Source organism: Myxocyprinus asiaticus, chromosome 43 (assembly GCF_019703515.2).
Source record: "Myxocyprinus asiaticus isolate MX2 ecotype Aquarium Trade chromosome 43, UBuf_Myxa_2, whole genome shotgun sequence".
In the NCBI taxonomy this organism is placed as follows: Eukaryota; Metazoa; Chordata; class Actinopteri; order Cypriniformes; family Catostomidae; genus Myxocyprinus; species Myxocyprinus asiaticus.
Window position 1 is genome coordinate 35,728,145 of NC_059386.1, and position 23,405 is coordinate 35,751,549.

At 40.7% G+C, this 23,405-nt stretch overlaps 1 protein-coding gene across 2 annotated transcripts in view; it reads right to left on the minus strand.

Moving 5' to 3' along the window:
* LOC127433969 (C3a anaphylatoxin chemotactic receptor-like) overlaps nt 1–23,405 on the minus strand; it is a 118,532-nt gene that overhangs the window by 19,317 nt on the left and 75,810 nt on the right. The window lies entirely within an intron of this gene.

Below are 23,405 nucleotides of genomic sequence, written 5' to 3' on the forward strand. Positions count from 1 at the left end.
AGTCAGGGGACAAAGCAGGAAAACTTTTGGCTAGATATATAAAGCAGAGAGAGTCTTTTTCTACTCCTCCCTCAGTGAAATCTGCTGGTGGTGAAATGTTTACCTCAGCCATTGATATTAATAATGCTTTTAAAGAGTTCTATCATGATCTTTATAGATCCACATCTTCATCTACTGATAAAGATATTAGAAAGTTTGTGGAACCTCTAGAACTCCATAAATTGACGACTGAGCAAAAAAAGTCTCTTGATTCTGAGACAAGCTTGGAGGAGCTTGACGAGGTAATTAATGCCCTGCCTACAGGCAAGGCTCCGGGGCCAGATGGCTTTGCCACTGAATTTTTTAGATCTTATGCTACAGAACTGGCTCCGCTTATGTTAGAAGTTTACACGGAATCATTAAAGAATGGAAAGCTTCCGCCAACAATGACACAAGCCCGGATCAGTCTGATTCTTAAAAAGGACAAAGACCCAAGCGAGTGTAAGAGTTACCGTCCAATTTCTCTGATCCAGCTAGACGTTAAAATATTGTCAAAAATTTTGGCTAATCGATTAAGTAAAGTTATGACATCTCTTATACATACAGATCAGGTGGGGTTTATTCTGGGCTGCAGCTCTTCAGATAACATTAGGCATTTCATCAATATCATGTGGTCAGTGGCGAATGATCAGACTCCGATCGCTGCCATCTCACTTGATGCTGAAAAGGAATTGATATGGTAGAATGGGATTATCTTTTTAAGATTTTGGAAATGTATGGGTTTGGGAACACATTTATTGGATGGATTAAGTTACTTTATAGACACCCTGCAGTGGCGGTACAAACAAATGGATTAATTTCAGATTATTTCACTCTTAGGGGCACCCGGCAGGGTTTCCCTCTTTCCCCATTATTGTTCTGTCTTGCCCTGGAACCATTAGCAGCCACGATAAGAAAGGAGGATGATTTTCCGGGGGTGATGGCGGGAGGTATGGCACATAAGCTTCTGCTTTATGCAGATTATATTTTATTATTTGTCTCTGACCCTACTAGATCTATGCCTTGTCTCCACAGAATTATTCATTTCTATTCTAAGTTCTCAGGATACAAAATCAATTGGTCTAAATCTGAAGCTTTGGCTCTGACAGCGTATTGCCCAGTAACGGCTTTCCAGCCGGGTGCATTCCAGTGGCCCAAACAGGGCATTAAGTATTTGGGTATTTTATTCCCAGCAAATTTGTCTGATTTAGTTAGAGTTCATTTTGACCCTTTAATAAAAATGTTTTTGAGCGATGTGGATAGATGGGCTCCATTAAACTTATCGATGATTGGGAAGGTTAATGTTATTAAAATGAACTGTTTTCCAAAATTCAACTACCTGCTACAGTCACTCCCTATAGATGTCCCCTTCTCTTATTTCAAGCAATTTGATAGCATAGCAAAGTTTGGAATGGTAAACGTCCCAGATTACATTTTAATAAGTAACATAGGCTGATTGACAAAGGTGGGCTAGGCCTACCCATGATTTTGTTTTATTATTATGCATTCGGTCTCAGACATTTGGTCCACTGGTCGCTTCCAACTGAAAGAACCCCTCCCTGGTTTTGTATTGAACAGGAATTTTTACCCCAATTTTGCCATTGCAAAGCCTTTCTATCAATCTAACCGGAGAAGTTAAATTACACCCCGTTATCTCGCATTTGCACTCGGTATGGGCAAAAGTGCCCAGAGTGTTTAATTCAGACATTTATCTAAATGTTGCCTTGAGCTTATGACTGAGCCCTAAACTACGTATTAATAAGTCCCCTTTCTGCTGGACAGAGTAGATTGTGAGGGGGGTTACTACACTCAGTGACCTATATGAGAGTAGTGTGTTGAGGTCCTTTGAAAATTTGGTTAAACATTTTGGGATCCCCAGATCTCAGTTTTTTAGGTATCTACAGCTGCGCCACTTGCTCTGTACTATTTTTGGGAATAGCATTCACCCCCCTAAAGCGGCAGATACTATGAGAGTGGTGATTACTGCTTTTGGAAAAGGTCATGAGGCATCAGTGTATTATTCCCTGTTATTTCAGAGTCTGGGGGATGGAACCTCGACCACTCTCCAGAGATTATTGGAGAAAGATTTTAACCTGGAATTGGAGGAGGGAGAGTGGGCTGAGATTCTAAAAAATGTCAAGACTGCATCTAGAGACGCAAGGGTGCACCTTATTCAATTCAAGATTTTACATCGGTTCTATTGGACCCCATCTAGATTGTATAGGCTTAGTCTTAAAGACACACCCACCTGCTGGCGATGCCAATCAGAGGATGGAGACATAACCCATGTCTTTTGGGAGTGTGTTGAGATCCAAGAGTTTTGGTTAAAGGTTCAGAGACTTGTGTGCGATGTATTAAGCACTTGGGTATCATTTTGCCCCAGACCCTGTATTTTGGGCGATGGGGCGGTCATCGACACTGAAAATAGACACATAAAGAGTTGGGTCTTAACCAGTGTCATGATAGCCAGACAGATCATTTTAAGGGGCTGGAGGTCGGCTGGAGCACCCTCGTTTCAGGAGTGGTGCTCAGAGATGGGAAGGGTGGTGGCCTTTGAGGAGGGGTTGTTTAGTAGAATGGGGAAATACAACCGGTTCGTGAAGAAATGGGGCAGGTATATATCATTTATTGATGGGTGATTATTTTTATTATATTTTTTATTTGTTTATTTATTTATTGTTATTTTTATTTTATTTATTTATTTATTTTGTGTGTGTGTGTGTGTGTCTTTATAACTGGCGACCACTGGGATGTTGTTGGGGTCAGGGTGGGGTTGGGGAATGGGGGTGGGGGTGGGGGGGGGGGTGGTTAAGATTGAGTCTGTGTATATATGTTTTGTTTTTCTGTGTTTATTTATTAGAAGCAATAAAAAATTGTTAATCTGAAGAAAAAAAAGGCAGTATAAGTTATAATAAGAAATAATTAGTTGGGTTGGAAAAAAATAAGCAAATGCTTTTGCGGTCTCTTGCAAAATGTGCTTCATAATAACAGACATCTGCTAGCTTTCCTATGTGTATTCCAGCATTATTCCAGCTTTTGATTTCAACAAGCAGAGAAAGCCAGTGCAATGAAATAGTGAAGCCCAAAAGACAATACAATAATCTTCAATTTATGATTGTGTGAAAATAAAGACAACACAGTTAAAATTACATTAAATGCGAGTGGTCTAATTGAAATGGAATGCTCTGTTCCACAATTGAATTGCATATTATTATTGTTTTTGTTGTTGTTGTGTTGGTGTTTAAATGCTTAATTATGTGTGGTGACTGAAGGTTTTGGACTTTAAAATAACTGCAATTCGAAACTCACTTTTAAATCATTTGTATTTTTGTTTGGAACAACCCTTTAGTTTAGCCTGTGGAGGCATCATTTATGCAGTTTGGTACATGTCAGTGTTGAATGATTGACTCAGGCTGAGTTCGGAACTGCATACTACCATAATACTCATACTTTTTCTGCCATAGACACATATGACAGAAGTAGTTAGATAGTATGGGTAGTATGCAGTTCCAAACTCAGCCTCACTCATAACACAATTTGTCGCCAGTGCTTGAACTAGGGGTGGGGGTTGGGGTTCCTCTTTCTTTCACCACATGCACACAGAGACCGAGGGAGAGATATACCATGTGAAGATGGTTTAAGCGGAGTTTCTTGCTTGTTTTTAATGTGTCAAAATTACAGACAGTGTTTTAAATAATGACAGATTAATCTAGCGCTCACACGCAAGATTCTGAGAAAAATAGCAAGTCAAACTGTGTAAAATGTGCGAATCCATATTATGCGCGATAACAGTAAACAGCATGTCAGCATCATCATCTAACTCAACGTGATAAGCAAAATCTCAAACATAAAAAAATAAAGGAAAAAAATCATGAAATGTCACTCTACCAATAACAGACTCTTTGCACAGCTGCTTGAGACCAAATTTACAGTATTCTGCTTCTAACGCAGGTGCTCTGGCTGTCACGTGGACGAGTGCTTGTGGGTTTGTTTTTCTTAGATCTTCAATTGTCATGAAAGTTCTATAACATCATAACCATGCACTGCAACACTGTAAAAACCTCTTAAAACAGCATACCTTGTTGATGCTTTATAACGAGACCATTAAGCAGTTGCATGGCTCTGCATCAATGTGTAATAGACCTGTAAAATGTCAACCGCTAGAAATGTGTCAAGCCTGTCGCGGTTTATGCAAAATCTGTGACAAAGCACGTTCCCAAAAATCATTTTATTATAATCATCATTTTGCATTTCTCACGGTCATTGATGACAGTGCACACATACGAGCAAACACATAAGAGCACAAGGAGAGAGAGCACGCATCCATGGCGTGAGAAGTGCAAAATTAGGACTATAATACAATGATTCTTGGTAACGTGCATTGCATAATCTTTGCATAGGCTGTATGTGTAGACATACACTATATAAGTAGAGGGGGCTTCAAGGTAAAAAGGTTGGGAACCACTGGTCTAGCTCATATTTTCATAGAAAAACAATAAAAACAGCATATACAGAATTGCTTCTTTCTGGTAGTTTATGTCATATAAAATATATTAACATTGTATAACTTTCATGAATAGCCCATTAAGCATTATTGCATTATACAATGCTTAATAGACAGCTAACACTGAAAATACATTAATGTAGTTATGAATCTCATGAAAGTTTGATTTGAAAGATTTAAATGTTGATGAGCTACTAATCTGATAATAATTAGTAATACCTATATTATATGTTTGTTAATGGCAAATGGAAGTATAAAGTGTCATCAATATATTATTAGTTTATTAGTGGCTTAAGGAGGTCCATCAGGACTGATGTAGTTTGGTGCTGCATGTAAGGTTAATTTAAGAAATAATAATTTGAAAAAGGTTTATCAGAGTAGACATCATTTGTCATGTATGATGAATCTTTTGTTAATGAATTATGCAGTAATTTTTAATGCATGCATGCATGCTTTGTTGAGATACATTACCAGTTGTAACAACCTGAACACCGACTGTACCCCTAAATACCGCTAAGTGCAACACCCCCCAATCAAAGAGTTTGGTTTACTTCAATTAAAGGTTACATTTATGTGAATATTTTGAATGAAAAATATAAAGGATAAACAATAAAAGCATAAAAACATATTTTTCACAGCCTTCTTTGCTTGTATTAACCAAGAATGCCAACTGTATATATATATATATATATATATATATATATATATATATATATATATATTATAGTCTTTACAGAGACCATGTCATATCATTAGTAAATATACTAATAAACTTTTAAGCATTACAGCAACTGTCTAATAAAAGCATCAGTATTCCATCATAGTTATATGCAGCTTTTAAACAACAGCAGTTCAGGCCATAAGAAATGAAACTGGTAATAACATTATTAACTTAATGCATTTATATTAAGTCAATAAAAAAAAAAAACCTCAGGAGCATTAATGTGTGAATGTACAGTATATACATATTTTTCACACTGATGAGAATCCACAATATATCTTACAGGCCCTAAAGGGAATTTCTAATTTACTTGATCAAAATGAAAAGCAGAGGGGTGGACAAGACACACTTACTACTATTGAAAAGTGCTAAAATAAGCTACATGTTTTATCGGTTTGCTTTTCTGATATTTCACTTTTAAAAAAGAAATAATATGACAAAAGAGTTTTTTGTGTGAATTGTTTAAAATACAATTTGGCAAAAATTATTCAGCAGAAAAATTGATTGACAGAAAAGACACTGAATGAATTAGTTATTTTCAAACTACAATGATTGCATTTGTTGCACTTCGGTGGATCATTACATTTGTGTCCCCTCCTCAGAGAAAGCTCTTTCAAAAACATGTTTTAACTTTAATGAAAGCTTAAATTTCTCCTTAAAATTCTGCCTCATGAAAAAATACAGGACTGAGTTCAGCCAGCTGTTGAAATACATCCAGAGAAATGACCAATGGAAGCTGTCTTTCAGCCACTATGACACTTGACACACTATATGATTTTCACCATATATCCAGATCAAATCCACAATGTGGACCGGCAGGGTGGGGAGGGTTACTTTTAAAACGTTACTTTACAGATTACAGAATACATGCAGATTTTGAATAAGAATTTGATAAGATAAAGCCTAAATATCTTGTGCAGTTTTGCTACTCAAGTAAAATGATCTTGTTTTAAGGATATTTAGATATTTTTATAGAAAAACAATATTTACATTTTCATTAAGAATATGATTTTTGCAGGGCATCTTTGCCCTAATATCAAAGGTCTTCAGGTTCCAACATGAATTTTTGGCATAGAATTCATTATAAAATATTTTGTGTCTGGTAACAGATGCATGTAAAGGCAAGAAATAGAATTTTAGCTTAGCATAAAACTAAATATTCATATGACAATTTACACAAGGTTAACTATTTTTGCTGCTCCAAACTTCAAAACCCCACAGTGTCCACAGCCACATCCTTGATCTTATGTGGATTCTGTTCATAGAAAGAGGCAGAAAATGTAATATTTGTAGCTTTCTATACGATGTTAAAGGCTACATTGGTTTTCATTTCTTGTAAAAAGGCATCCAGCCTGCCTGCCACTCCGGGGTGAACTGTTTATGTTTTGAATTCACCTCAGGCCCGAACCCCGCCCTCTCCGGAAGTACCATAGCCAACGTCACAGGTACCGCCTCCCTCCACAGCTGAGGTGGTATATTTGACGTGCGCCCCCTCTATCGGTTCGTTTAAGCTCATAATCGAGATCCCCCACTCGTCGTGTGACCTCAAAGGGTCCTTGCCACTTGGCGAGTAATTTAGAGCTCGATGTGGGAAGCAATACAAGCACTTTATCTCCCGGTGCAAATTCCCTTAGCTGAGTTCTCTTGTCATACAGTTGCCGCTGTCATTCTTGAGCTTGGAGCAAATTCTCCTGTGTTAGTTGTCCCAAAGTGTGGAGTTTTGCTCTAAGATCAAGAACGTATTGAATTTCATTCTTACAATTTGAAGGTCCCTCCTCCCAGGCTTCTCACAATACATCAAGCACACCGTGTGGGCGTCGCCCATACAGCAACTCAAATGGGGAGAAGCCAGTGGAGGCTTACGGGACCTCTCGTACTGCGAATAACAGGGGGTCGAGCCATTTATACCAATTTCTAGCATTGTCGTGCACAAACTTACGAATCATGTTTTTAAGGGTTTTATTAAATCGTTCCACCAGGCCATCTGTTTGTGGATGGTACACGCTGGTGCAAATCGGTTTAATGCCCAATAATTTGTACAGCTCGCGTAGTGTCCGTGACATAAACGTTGTGCCTTGATTGGTGAGGATTTCTTTCAGAATCCCCACCTGGGAGATTATTTTGAAGAGTGCCTCCACAACACTGCGTGCTGAGATGTTACGAAGAGGCACTGCTTCCAGATATCGCGTTGCATAATCCACTAGGACCAATACAAAGCGATGTCCGTGTGCTGAGCACTCTAATGGCCCGACGAGGTCCATTCCAATTCTTTCAAAAGGGACCTCGATCAACGGAAGGGGGCGCAATGGCGCTTTTGGGGTGGTCAGTGGGTTAACCAGCTGACATTCGCGGCATGCCGCACACCACCTGCGGACATCGCCGCCAATGCCCGGCCAATAGAAATGGGCTAATAGACGGTTCAGTGTTTTCCTTTCTCCTAAGCGACCCACCATGGGATTATAATGAGCCGCCTGGAATACCACTTCCCAACGGCTCCGTGGTATCAAAAGCTGGGTTGTATCTTCTTTTGTCTGAGCATCCTGTGTCACTCTATACAACCACTCATTTATAATTGCAAAATAGGGATATGAAAGGGCGATGTCCGGCTGGAGTCGTTGACCATCGATGACTCTCACTTAGTCGAAGGCGTGTTTGAGGGTTTCGTCTCGCGACTGCTCCAAAGGGAAATCTCCCTCAGGGAATTCCCTGAGAAGGGGAGGGACTACAGCCTTTCCCCCTCTCTCATCATTATGACTTGGAGCTATCAAGGACGGCCCCGGCTCCGCCTCCCCTGCCAGAATATCACACATTTCACATCTCCCTAATTTAGTGCAGGACCCATCCGCACAAATTCCCTTCAATACATTTCTAAAATCAGGCCAATCCTTCCCCAAAATCAGTGGATGGGTGAGGTGGGAACTAACCGCAGCCTCCACTCTATGCTTTTCCCCCCGGAATTTAATCGTAAGAGTCACCACAGGATACTTGTGAATATCCCTGTGCACACACTTCACCCTCACCATTTTAGCTGTGCCCAAAGCCTTGGGTTGAACCAAGAATTGGTGGATAGTGGTTTGATTACAACCGGTGTCCACCATCGCTTGGTGAGTACCCCCCTTGACACTTACCGGTATCCGATATGCTCCGGCCCGGTTGGGGGCAGCTTGCGGGATGTCGGAGACCCGTACCACCATCCCCAGCTCCATCAGAGGGCACTGATCCCGGAAGTGGCCCGGGTCTCTGCACCTGCAGCATGCTGGCCCAGGCACTACGCCCGCACTTGCGTCGGCGGGCGCCCCTACCAGAGAGGAAGAGCGGCAGGGCATCGGGGCAGGGGAAGGTGTTGCCTCGGTGGCATAAGTCCTCTTCACCTGCGTGGGGCAGGAACGGGCCCTTGGGAGAGAGCAGAACGAGAGGAGAGAGGGGAGGGGGATGAGACAGGGGAAAACACAGGGGGAGGGGAGAGAGAGTAGGAGGGCTCTTCTACCCTCGGGATCGCCGCCATGTGGTCCTCCGCAAGCCGGACGGCTTCCTCCAGCGACGCCGGGTGGTGGCACTGGACCCACTCCGCCATCCTTTTTGGCAGTCGATGTATTAACTGTTCCAGTACCACCTGGTCGATGATCCCGTCGACGCCGCGGTCCCTCACTAGCAGCCATTTCCGGCAGGCGTCACGGAGCTGTTGGGCGAAGGCGAACGGGCGGTCGGACTTCTCCAGCTTCAGGTTCCGGAAGAGTTGATGATTCTCTTCCGGACTCCGACCAACCTGTTGCAAGATGGCTTTTTTCAGGCCACCATAAGCCAGGAAGCTCGTCGCTGGCAGTTTTTGAGCCACGAGCTGGGCTTCCCCGGACAACAGTGGAATAAGTCGGGCCGCCCACTGGCCGAGCGGCCAGCCCCAGATCTTGACGGTGTGCTCAAACAGATCCAGGAATGCTTCGGGGTCGTCCGCTGTCCCCATCTTCTGTAACGCAGGCAGGGGCAACGGTGTGTGGGTGTCCGGGGTCATGGCTGGGGATGCCTCCTGGCTGAGGAGGCTCCGGATCGCATGCCGGTCCTCTGCTTGAGCCCGGGTTTCAGCACTAGTGTAAAGACAGTCGATAAGGAGGACACGGGAGGCAGGTTGCTCCACTCACAGGTGAGGCTTTTAATGACCACGCTGATCTCTTCAGCTCCACAATAATAAACTCTTAGCTTCACAATAATAGTCTCTTCAGCTTCACAATAATAATCAGCTTCACAATAATAACTTTCGGGACCCAGGCTCACTCTCTTGTCTGCTGGCGGTGTGGCTCTTTTATGCCGCTATCCCCGTGCTCACTGTAATTAGAGACAGGTGTTAGACATAATTTAGCTCAGGTGCAAGCACCCTTACCACTTTCTCTCTCTCCAGATGGACGCTTGACCACGCCCCCGCTGCCACAACATTATTTGTATGGATAAATGTTTTCCAACTGAATAGTCTATATATTAAATGAAACAAATGACAATAAAATGTAAAGTAATCAAAAAAGACCTGAGAAACACTGTCAAGGCATTCTCCACCTGTGAAGCCACATCTTCTTTGTCATATTCCAAGTAATTATAGAAGTAATCCTTTTGGATTGTAAAATTAATGTCATTGTGATTATACTCTCTAAATATCAGGTTCATTTTGCTGTGACTGTGCTGTCCAAAGTGTCCTGTTTATCCTGTTAATATCACATATAGTCAACGTCATTTGAGTCATATGCTCGGTCAGACAATGCACTCTTTTTAATGCAAATGCCATCTTTACAATGTCAGATTAATACATTGCTATTATTGGCTAATTTTAATTGTTTCCAAATGTGCAACTAAATAATTACAAGTGGTAAGTTATCATAACTCACTCTTTTACTTCCACAAGGTGTACAGATGGTTATGTACTTTCAAACAAAATAAGTATACTTATTGTAATCATTTACATGTAAATGTCGCATTTATCATTCATACATTCATGAATTTTACTTTACTAAGTCAAATAATTAAGTGTAAGATATCAAATATTACAGCCATTTACCACACAAATTCTTCCCTCGTTGGTGGCTCAAGTGATTCTGATACAGAATCTAGCAAATGACAGGAAATCCTCTATGTACTGTTGCACAAGATGAGTTAAATTCTGCAAAGTCAGTGCAATTTGCTGTCTGCATTAACACATTTCTCATAATCTCACTGCCAAATCTCCTCTCACATCCAAACTCAGACTCAAACATAAACACTAGAATACATTATGATCCTATGAGGTTTTTCAAGTTTAACTACCACATGCTTTCTGCGTTCTGTGCATGCATTCCGTGTCCTTGAATGAGCAATAATTTTAGTGCATTTACTTGAACCACTCAGGCAACCATTTTTAGGGCTGTCTCTTTTGCATAATCTTTCCAGTGCACTGAAACATTTGCTTCCTAAAAATTCCCAGGATGCACCATAAAAAACAGGGAGCATCGTTGCTCATTATGTTCCCTTACTGGAAATGTTGTCAGGTCTTCTGAAGTTTTTCAAGTCATTAGTGGACGAGAGCAAGTGTAAATGTATGATGTCGATGTGATTGTGATGGGATGTTCAATCTCTCCCATCCTGTTCACAGTTGCATTTGAGATCATCTAAATTGGTGCTGGTTAAATGGTCCGAGGAATCTGTGCACAGTCTGGGGTTAGATTGCCAGCACTGTGCAGTTATATGGATGATGTCAAAAGCATCCTCCAGACTGCTGCATGTACAAACAGAATCCTGAAAAGGCTGAAGGAGCTTTTGGCATGGGCCAGGATGAAGATTAAGCAAACAAATCTACATAGCCATTCTATTTGTAAATTAATTAGAAATGACCAGAGATCGTTTGAGGTGGATGAGGAAAGAATCCTGTTACTGGCAGAGCAGTGTATTTGAAGTTTAGGGATAGAATACACAGCATAAACACATGGCAGGGTTGGTTCTGAAGCAGCTGAAAGAGGGCCTGGATAAGACCATCGTTCAAGGCAAATTCAAGGTCTGGTATTACCAGTTTACATCGTATTGACATCACTGCAGCAGCAGTGGTAAGGATGGACACCAAGGCCAACAGTTACATTAGGAAGTAGCTTGGCTTGCTAAGTTGTCTTTCAGATGTAGCATTGTTTGGAAGAAATGCCTTACAACTGCCACCATAATCCTGGGCTACAAGCAGGAGAAGACCAGGCTGGTCTTAGAGCTAAAGGAATCAACAGACCAGTCTGTGAGTGCTGGTCAAGCCAAGGTCCGAACAGGTTACGCTTGTAAAGCAGAGAAGCTTGTAAAAAGGGTGGTTTTAAGATAAAAGCTTTAAAAGATTGTTGGAAGAACCCAGTCAGGAAGAGCAGGCCTTCAATGGGGGATGAATCCCAAATTGTGGTCAGCAGCCTCCAGACATCATAGAAAAGTGATGGTAGTGACAGAATTACATAGGACGGAAGAGGAAGAGTATATGATTAGAACAGTCAGCCAGCAGCAACAAGGGCGCTGGACAGTATGGGTACATCTGATAGTTTTAGGATTAGCTTATCTGTGGAAGGTACCCCAGGCCAGGCAAAGTTATCTAATAAGATTCAAATATGACACCCTTCCAAGCCTTGGAAATATTTGCTGTAGTATGGCAAAGTGGAGAGTTGTCCCCTTTGTGAGGCCCCAAGAGCATATCTGCAGCACATGTTAGTGGGGTGCAAGACTGCCTTGGCACAAAGATGGTACAGATAGTGACATGATTAGGTCCTGTGCAAGCTAGCGGAGATCCTAAAGGTGTGTAGAGTAAAGGCAAACAAATGCCATCATGCTCCTCAGAGGCAGTTCATTGATTTTAAGAATGGAGGCACTGCACAAGGCACTGCATGGAGGGAAGCCAGGTCAATCCTGGTACCTGGAAGTGATTGGATTAGGGTGGTCGACTTTGGCCAAAAGCTGATATTTGCTTCTGAGGTCGCCATTACCTCCTTGAGGCCAGATGTAGTGTTATCGTCGGCAGTGGTGGCATTAAGCATCTGGAGGCCCGTTTCAAGAGCTAATGTGGGGCCCTACCCCACATAAAAAAAAATATATATATAATAATAGAGAGAAAAAAGCAAAGATCCAGGTTTGTTTTCATCTATATTGTATATTTTCTGACTTCACCTTAAATGCATAATGTGCACTTTCAGCATCAGCTGCTTAGCATAGAAATAATCCAAACAATTCCCTTAATTAAAAACTGAAACAATGCTGTTATTTTTGCTTTGGAATAAGGAGAAGCCTCGCACTTTGGCAACTACTGTTTGCTGAATAGCACTATGTGTTATATATCAGCTGACATAAAAACAGCTTAAACAATTCCCTCATATTAAATTAACAACAACAGCAATAACATATTTTGCTTGGGAATTAAAAGTGTCTGAATCTACTGCTAGTTTACAAAGAATTGCGCTTCGTGCTCTTTCAGCACCATGGACAGCTCACTACAGGCCTGGAGAGCAAAAAGAAGAGGGAGAGACAGAGGGGAAGCAAGCCAAGCGGGAGAGAGAAATTACGGTTGTGGGAAAAAGAATAAGTGAGTCGCCGCCTGTACAAATTGAGTGAAATATGTAGTTTATTTTATTAATACTATTCTTATTTCCAACTTTATTTCTGCTAAAAATGTGTTAAAAGACTTACCGCTGATTCAATCTGAGGTAGTCCTGTCTAGAACTTCACCCTCCTATGCTTGAGTGCTGAGAATGCTCTAATAAGTTTATCTTTGTCTAGTGATCTCGTTACTTTATACTCAGTTGAAATCTGAGCAAGAGCTGACAGATGCTCCTGGAGCATGGTTAACCTCAGATGTGTTTTGATGAGCTTTAGTCAAGAGAAACTTCTCTCTCTTGTCGCTACAGTCACAGGCACTGTCACTCAGAGCAATGCTGAGGTTGGGATACAGTTCAACTAAGTTGTTGCTGTAAATGTAGTTAAGAACATGCAGGCCAGTTGTTTCTTTTGCAGGCACGGCACTGACTGCAGCCGACAACTCACGCAAAAGGTCCTCAACATCCACATCGCCAAGTGTTCTCTCCATGTTTATGCAGCTGTCTTTCAGCGTGCGACTTTGGATGGCCTTTTTCATTTCCTCTCTTCCGTAAATGAAGCCAAACAAATTGTAAAATGACTACATCAGCTTGAAGCGCTCGCTAATGCCTGTGATGGCAGAGTCCACTAGTGGAAGGAAAACATCTCTCCCGAACTGTTCAGCGGCTGACACTGTAGTATCCGCATTTTGGGACTCATACTGGAACTAGCATTTTTTTAATTTTTTTTTTATTTGTGCAGTAGGAAAGACCATTGGCATCCCCATCTCTTCAGCTATGTCTCTGGCATCTGTTTGGCTGGATGAAAGGCCATTCTCTCTGTATTCCTTGAGGAATTTCAGAACATATTCCACCTCACGCTGTAGCACATCGATTCCCACTTGCGGGCTCTTGAGTAGCTTGCTGTCATGATTCACCTTATGTAAAATGTTGTACCAGATGATAATGGTCAGCAGAATTTCCATGACATGATCTCCTATTCTAGGCCTCTGGCTGCAGACACAGTTTCACTGTCACCTAATAACAATGGAAGACGAAGTATTCAGATCCTATACTTAAGTAAAAGTAATAATACCACACTGTAAATATACTCTGTTACAAGTATATAATAATATAATAATAATAATGTACTTTTCAGGGTACTCAAAGACACTTTCCATAAGTTAAAATAATCATAAAAAGCAAACACACTAAAAACATATAACACACAGAGCAACGGGACGCTTATGTATTGCACAGGACTTCCACGCAGCACTCACATCGCGTGTTGGTTATGGCCTTGATGATCATCTGTGGGATGTTCTCCTTGAAAAGCTCCCACCTCTGTGTCGATGAGCTGATTATTGTGTATAGACGTTGCAGCAACCCAAAGAAGCTCACAGACTCCACTGTTGATTTTGCAGCATCTACAATGACTAGGTTTAGACTGTGGTTGGCGCATGGCATGGATTTTTTGTTAAAATCCAGCACCCTCTTCTGCACCCCGTTATTTTCCCCTGTATATTGCTCCCGTTATCATATGCTTGCCCCTTGCATTTTGAGATATCCAATCCTAACTTCTCCATATGCTTCAAGAAGACATCTGTTAGGCCTGCATCTGATGTGTCAAGCACTGGTAGGAAACTGACAAAATGCTCACAAACTATAGTCCTGACACCGACTTGGCATTTGACAATGTGCAGTGTCACAGAGAGCTGCTCTATGTGTGCAGTGTCAGTGGTGCAGTCCATTATCACAGAATAGTAATTTGATTGTTTTACCCTCTCTATTATTGCTTCCAGTGTCTTGTCTCCAATAAGTGTGATTAGCTCATTTTGTATGGTTTTCCCCATGTAATGGTCAGCAATCTCTTTTTTCTCTGCTCGTCTGACGTGTTCGCTCATCACTGGGTCGAACATGTCAAGCAGCTCCACCAGACCTATGAAAGTTCCCATTATTTGGTTCATGTAGTGTGGAATTGTAGCCATGGAAAGCAAGGTTTCATTCTGCAAGGTGACAGACTATGGCAAGACTCTTCATGACATCATCCCAGTGGTTTTTCCAGTATCTGCATTTCTTGGTAAGTGCTGTCAATGGCACTGTGCGTTCTCAAGCGTGTTTCTAGCTCATGCCAGCTATTCGTGTTGGCATGGTGTGCATTTGACTTCTCGTGATCCTGGAGTTTGAGAGTGAGTCGCTCCCACATTCTGAATCCTCCGCAGGTGAGACTTGACTTTGCTTGCCAAATAGGGTACAGTAGAAACAGAAGAGTGAATCAGATGATTGTGAGTACACTAACCATGACCATCTCCATTTTTCAACTTCATAAAATATCTGTCCTTGGTAAATTGACACCGTGATTGGCTCTGTGGAACATTAATGTCCTCTAACTGAACGGGACCTCTCCTAACAATATCGATCCATTGGTCACTGGTAATATGCGCTGGCCAACATGCCGGATCAGTCTCTGTGAATGCTAGAGGGGCCTTCTCTCTGTCTGGAGTGATGGTGGTGACATCTTCCTCCCCTGTCTCAGTTGTAGGATTGTCATCGTGTGGTGCTTATTCATCAAGCAATAAAGTCTGGTCATCATTATCCCCACCATCTGAGTAGAAGGGTTCTCATTTCCTTTGTTCTTCTGAATAGCATAATCTCCCGTATCGTTAGCACCAGTTGTTTGGCTAGCATGCTGTGAAGGTGGTGCAGTTGTCGGCAGGCAAAAGAAAGAGGTCACTTTTGGGACATTATTTAGACAATTTCTTTTGTTGTCTAATATTTTACATTTTTCGGCACCACTAGGATAGGTGTGATTCATTTTCCTCTCACAAGTAAGTTTCTTGCTAGCTGCTGTATTGGACAGCCAGGTCAAGTTCAGTGATTGCTCAGATGTCAGCCAAGTGTCAACTATTGGTTGAAGCTGTGTACAGTGTGTCATCTTTGAATGAAGTAATCAAAGCTCACCAGTCAGCTGCCACGGCCACAATATAGCTATATATATATATATCATAGTATTTAATTTTCATTTATTTAATTATCAAAGTGGGTAAATTATTCAATTCTGGAAGGTCAGTTGGGGGCCCTTTGGAGGGCGGGGCCCATTTCAATTGAAATGGGTGAAACATAGCTAAGGCCGCCAATGATGGTTGCATCAGCTAGAAAAGTCATAATGATTGAGCTTACTGTCTTATGGGACGAGGGACTGGAGGCAGCCTATGACAGGAAGAAGTTAAAATATGCTGATCTGACCTCCGAGTGCAGGGAAAATGGATGGAGGACCACCACTTACCCCATGGAGGTCAGATGTCGAGAATTTTTGAAAGCATCAATGCAGCACCTATTGAAAGACACTGGTATCAATGCAGCACCTATTGAAAGACATTGGTATCATTGGAGCAGTGCTGAAGAAGTCTCAGCAGGAGATGGCAGAGGAGCTGAGAAAGGGAGCTTCTCGCTTAGGTTTAGAAGGAAGAACACAAATTGGGGTGTGCAGGAGTGAGAATGTAGGAATAGGTAACATTTGCTATGTGTGGTGAGGTAGTATGTGAGAGAGGGAAAGGAGTGGGGAGGTCCTTATCCAGGATTTGAAAACAATCAAATCAAATCAAATCAAATCAAATCACAAGTGCAACAGTGGGTGTACGTATTGGGTGCAGTTCCAAGCAACATAGCAGTCATGACAGTGATGAGACATACCAATTTACAATAAACATCAGATTTACACAACACAATTTACATATCTAATATACACATAATTACACACAACACAAATAATAATATACAATGTACAGTATACACACAATATAGAATACACCGTATACATTTAAAAAAATAAAGAATAAATAAAAATAAAATAAAATAGTATATATAAAATATATAGTACAGTAAGATTTGGGCATCTTGTATTTGCTTTGAGCCGCAGTTATATTTTCACGCACAAGAGTGAAAATGCAGTCCTGTCTTTTAATGGCCTCCGACACCACCTCCTGTCAAGAGCATTCTCCACGCTGCTGTCAATCTGTAAAATAGACCTTTCATTTTTTCATTGATATTGGTCTTGACCCATCGCGTACAGTCATTAGACTGTATGTGTGAATGAGACAAATGTATCTATTTGTTGACTAACTGTACAATCTCAAAGCACTCCTGATCACTATAACAGTATGTGAGAGGTTCGTTGAGTGGGAAAGGAGGAAACAGGAAACTTGGGATTTCAAATCAAAGATAGGACTTTAACTGAACAAACTGAAAATGGCTTTTCAGCACATCACTCAGAAGATCACAGTCACAATTCAGCACAGTCTTTTTCTGTCTGGTAGCTCTCTCTCTTTTCATCTCTGGCATGGTCCCTTTTTATTGTGTGTGTGTGTTTGTGTGTGTGTGTGTGTGTGTGCATACATGTGTGTGTGTCTCACACCGTCACGCTTGAGGCGGATGCCTTTAATTTATAAAAAAGTGACATACCTGAGTTGTAATAGCTGTTTCCCACTTCCTCATTTCAATGAAACTGTTACACTTATTGTATAATGTATAATAAACATTGACACTGGTTCTCAATGAGCTATATTTTTTCAGTTTGTTATTCAAGCTATGGATTAACTGTAGATGTTCTATATTAAACCAAACTTGTAATCCTCTGGAACCTCACTCGGGAGGCGGGCTTCTGTCCCAAACATGAGGAAGAATGGGGAGAACTTTGTAGTGATGTGTTTTTTGGTCCTCAGCCCAAATATCACGGCGTCCAGATACATATCCCAACTCTCTGGACGTTGGTTTACAAGTCTGCACAGTGCCCTGAAAAGTACTATAACATAAATAGTTTGGCCACCTTGCTTTAAATACATTTTCAGTTCATGATATCATAAATATATTAAACATTACATGTATCAAATCAAAATATACACAGTAGCAGTAATATAATTACAGGGCTGTTACCTCTGTATTGTATTAGTTTTTCGACAAGCCCATTTGTCTGTGGATGAAACAGTGCACAAAGGCTGCGCTCAATCCCCAGACTTTTGCACACCTCCATGTTTAGCTGTTAGCAAACAATAATAAGCACATTATCCTTTGTTAACTTTTAATTATTTGTTGCAAAAAATATTTACAAATAATACTGCATATGCAAATAAATGTGAGATATGTGAAATCATCTCACATCCATTTAAACACTGTCCAAAAATACATTTACATTTATGTTATGACATGCTGTAACATTCAACAAACCTCATTATCGAACTCTCGTCCCTGGTCAGTGAGGATACTTTTTGGGGCACCAAAACGATAAAAGAACCTCACTATACATTCTGACACATTTGACGCTGTTTTGGAGGGTATGGCAAATGCTTCTGACCACTTGGTAAAGTAGTCCTACATCACATATATACGTTGCCTGTCTCTGTCTTGGCCACTTTGCCAACGAGGTCCATCCCCACAATTTCAAACGATTGGCTCACCTTAACAAAGGAGAGCAAAACAACAAATACATTATTAACTTTGAATGACTATTAAGCATTCTTGATCACAAAATATAAGTTAAGCAAAATATTATACATCACTTGTATGGGGATGCACTCTGTCTCCTGCTTTATTGTTAAAGCACTGGTCTGGCATTCCATACATTCTCCATCCTGGAAGACAATATGTTAACAGTGAACTTCAGTATTCCAAGGAGGGAATATTAATTCTGTTGTCATTAAGTTTTATGTGGTATGACAGGTCTCTGGACAAACAAGTACACATTCAGCTGCACCACATCAAACAAAAATGTTTGATACCGAGTCCAGTATCAAAGCAGTAGCCTACACTGGCCTTCAGTACTGAGTTCAGAACTCATGTAGCTAAAGAATTATGGAAGTGATATAGTGTTTTCCATCACTTTTGTGTGTTTTTGCTTAAAATTAAGTGATAATAAATAGAATTAATTTTCTCTTTTGATTAATAAAAAATATATACTTACCCACTTATCGATATCAGATGTCATGCCAAGCCAGTAAAACCTTTTGCACACTGTGTCCTTCATTTTCACAATAACGCAGTGGGCTCCAAAGGCACTTGCGTGGCATTCTTTGAAAATTTGGTTGGCTTCTTTTTTGTCATAGACAACTTTTCTCTTTTCTTAATTCTTCCCTCTCTTACAATACAATGTTCCATCTGTTAGAATGTAGAAAAAATTAAGCACTTTACTTGTGGGTTATAAATATGTTTTGGTCTATGATCTATAAATTGCATTATACTCCAAATGCTCATTGAGAAAAGTTGAATGTACTCTACAAAGCTGAGGATAATAGCCTGTTTCTGAAGGAAACATGGGGGCTAAAGGGAGTATGTGTTGAAGATTATTTCTTGACTGTGCACAGTTTGTGAAAGACACTAGATTTTTCATGAAAGAAGGGTCCTTTTCTGAACTTGGGGTCTATCATTTACAGAAATTTGTAAATAAGCTCAAAAAGCAAACCTCTAATAAAGACAGGGATGTCACAGTTTAATTATTTAACTTTAGGTAATTTGTTGATGTGATTTTTGTTCTTTTTTTCTTTGGATTGTTTTCAAATCTGAATAACAAAATGAATCAGTATAAAACTGGAACTCTTAATTTAAATGGAGCTGGAGATGTTCAAAAAAGGATGATGTTGTTTGAATTCAGAAGTCAAAAGTCTGTTGATGTCATGTTTGTTCAAGAAACACAGTGACATTAGAAATTAGGTGGATTGGAAGAGAGAGTGGAACGGTCAAGTCATAGTGGAGATGTTGCTATTTTATTTTCCAAGAATGTAATTCCAATATCCTTTGAAGTTAATGAAATTGTAAAAGGACATTTCTTGAAGATTAAGGCTAGATTTGAGAATACTCTAATGGTATTTTTAAATATTTATGCTCCTAATTGTGGAGCAGAAAGAGTATTGTTTTTTTTTAGTTTTGTTTTGTTTTTTTTAGTTAATTAATTCTACTTTGAAAGATTTAAACACAGATTAATTTTTATTCCTAGCTGGGGACTTTAATTGTACTGAGAAAGATAAATTAGATAGGAATCATTTAGAGCCACATGCTGCTTCTCAGAGGGCTATTAAACAACGAATTCAAATTTTTGATCTTTCTGACATCTGGAGGAATATGTATACAAAATTAAGAAAATATACATGGGCTCATTGTAAAGACAATTCACTCTCTTTGGCAAAACTTGATAGAGTTTTAGTTTTAAACACCATCTTAATTAAACACTGTATAATTACTCCTGTAGGTTTTTCTGATCACAGTGCTGTTCTCTGTAATATAACAGCTAATACTGTAAAGTCAAATAGTGCATATTGGCACTTTAATGCATCTCTTTTAGATGATAATAAATTTTGACGATTCTTTTATTTTATTTTGGAATGTTTTTAAACAACAAAATCATATGTACTGTTCCTTACAACAGTGGTGGGATTGTGGGAAAGTACAAATTAAAACGTTTTGCCAGCAGTACACTCTCAGTGTTACGAGGGACATAACTCAATCATTGAAAGCTTTAGAGGTTGAGATAATGGATCTACATATTTTATCAGATTCCACAGAAAAAGGAGAATATCTTGAAATGATTACATCTAAAAAAGCTTCTCTGGCAGACCTGTTGGGTGTTAAGGCGAAAGGAGCGTTAGTTCGTTCACGCTTCCAGAAAGCTACACAAATTGATTTTTTTTTAATCTGGAGAAAAAAATGGTCAAAGCAGAATTATCCATTCCTTGAATGCAGATACAGGACAGGAGTTCAGTGAACCAGCTTAGATAAGGCAGTTTGCTGCATAATACTATGCAAAGTTATATACAACTGATCTGGTTAATGAAAGGATGATAGCTGCCAATAAGTTTTATGATGGTCTGCCAAAAATAGATGATGAGATTAATGCTGAATTGCAGCAGCCTTTATCATTACAGGAACTCAGTGTAGCTATGATAAGTATGAAAATGGGAAATCCCCTGGAACTGAAGGTCTACCCATTGAATTTTATACAATTTTCAGGCCCATTATAGGAGAAGATATCTTAGTTGTCATTAATGACAGCCTGGGAAAAGGCTTACTTCCACTTAGTTGCAGAAGGGCAGTTATCACCTTATTGCCCAAAAAAGGTGATCTTCACAACATTGCAAATTGGAGGCCTCTTTCCCTCTTATGCTCTGAATACAAAATCCTATCCAAAGCTCTGGCCATAAGGCTAAGAAAGGTGATAGGACAGGTGATACATTATAATCAGACTTATTACATACCTAATAGATCAATTTTTGACAATATTGCTTTAGTCAGAGATGCATTGGAAGTCTCTGTAAGGCCACAACCAGAGACTCACTCATCCCACCACCAGAGGGAGCCCTCTCCAAAGGTTCCTAGGCTTTGCAAACTTCTACAGACAGTTTATTAGAAACTATATTATCAGCGGAGCCCCGTTGACTTCCCTCTTGAAAGGTAAACCCAAGAAGTTGCAATGGACTGATTCAGCATAAACAGCATTCGAAACACTCAAGACCAAGTTCACCACAGCCCCTATACTCAAACACCCTGACCCTAACCTTCCATTAATTATAGAAGTTGATGCTTCTGATTGTGGAATAGGAGCTGTTCTCTCACAAAGACACGGCACACCGGGCTTCATGTATCCATGTGCTTTCTTTTTCAGGAAGCTGACCACTCCAGAGTGGAACTATGATGTGGGCAACAAGGAGCTTCTCTCCATCAAAGCGGCATTAGAAGAGTGGAGACACTGGCTGGAGGGGGCGGCTCACCCATTCCAGTTAATAACAGACCACAAGAATTTAGAATACATTAAGAGTGTGAAACGTCTGAACCCAAGACAAGCACGATGGTCATTATTCTTTATAAGATTCCAGTTCACAGTCACGTATCGACCCGGCAGCAAAAACAGCAAAGCAGATGCCCTCTCCAGGAAGTATGACCCTTCACACGCCCCTAGTCACCAAGACTCAGTTCTACCAAACAATACGTACCACGTACTCTCAGACAACGCATTACCCAGTGGGTCCATACGTCGCTTAGCACCGGACACCCAGGTATCTAACACACTATACTGCTAGTACGTAATTCATTCTGGTGGCCAAGTTTAACTCAAGATGTTACTAACTTTGTCAAGTCTTGCTCCATCTGTGCACAGTCAAAAAACCCCAAAGAACTCCCCACTGGACTACATGAACCACTCCCCATTCCTCAGAGACCCTGGTCCCATCTATCTGTGGATTTTGTCATTGATCTCCCTAGTTCTAACGGTTTCACAACTGTTTTGGTTATTATAGGCAGATTTTCAAAGTCATGTCGTCTGGTTCCCCTTAAAGGTCTCCCTACAACCATGGAAACTGCTAAAGCCTTGTTTCATCACGTTTTCAGAGTTTATGGAATACCAGAAGACATTGTGTCGGACCAGGGTCCCCAGTTTACTTCACGAGTATGGCAGGCATTCTGCAAACAGCTAGACATTAACGTCAGTCTCACCTCAGGCTACCACCCACAGGCTAATGGACAGGTGGAGAGACTCAATCAGGAGATCGGTCACTATCTCAGATCGTACTGCAGCCGTGAACAGGAATGTTGAAAAGGAAACCACGGAAATGGAACCTCCACTGCCTTTGGAGATTGATGGAGCTCCATCATACCTGGTCAGAAATCCTAGACTCAAGAAGGATAGGGGGCCAGATGCAATATTTGGTGGACTGGGAGGGATGTGGACCAGAGGAGAGATTGTGGGTAGCTGCCAGAGACAACTTGGACCCCTCATTGACCCACAAGTTCCATCTAACTCACCCCAATCACCCAGCACCTAGACCAAGGGGACGCTCTAGGAGAGGAATACAGGGAGGTGTTCGCAGAGGGGGGGATTCTGTAAGGCCACAACCAGAGACTCACTCATCCCACCACCAGAGGGAGCCCTCTCCCGAATATTGACTCTTCTCCATTCCTTCTACAGTTACTTCCTGTTTGTAGGCTTAAAAGCCATGTGCTTCCATATACACATTGCGAAGAATTGCCAGTTCACCTGCCTTACTGAGTGTTTATCCAGTGTATTCTCATTTTGCCTCATGTTATGATCTTCTGCCTGTTTATTGGATTTACGTTCCTGGATTACCCTTTCTGTCTTGTTTGCCTGATTGGATTGTTTGCCTGTTATCTACCACTACCTGTTATACTGACCACGTTTGAGCTTTCTGATTTGGATTTGTTTATTAAACTCTTCTGCATAATGGATTCTAACACAACCTCCAGTCTGAGTTCATTACAGTCTCTAAACTTTTGGTTATTAATATTGGTCTTATTTCCCTAGATCAAGAGAAAGCTTTTGATCGGGTTGAGCACCTTTATTTGTGGCACACCCTAGAAGCTTTCGGTTTTAGCCCTGGTTTTATAACAATGATTAAAGTTATGTACTGTGAAATTGAGTGTGTGCTTAAAATTAATGGTGGTTTGTGTGCCCCTTTTAAAGTACAGAGAGGAGTGAGACAAGGTTGTGCTATGTCTGTAATGCTTTATACATTGGCCATAGAACCTCTGCTTCATATGTTATGCAGTTAGTTAAATGGTTTTGACTGTGCCACAATGTAATAGTACCACTTATCTATCTGCATACACTGATGATGTTATT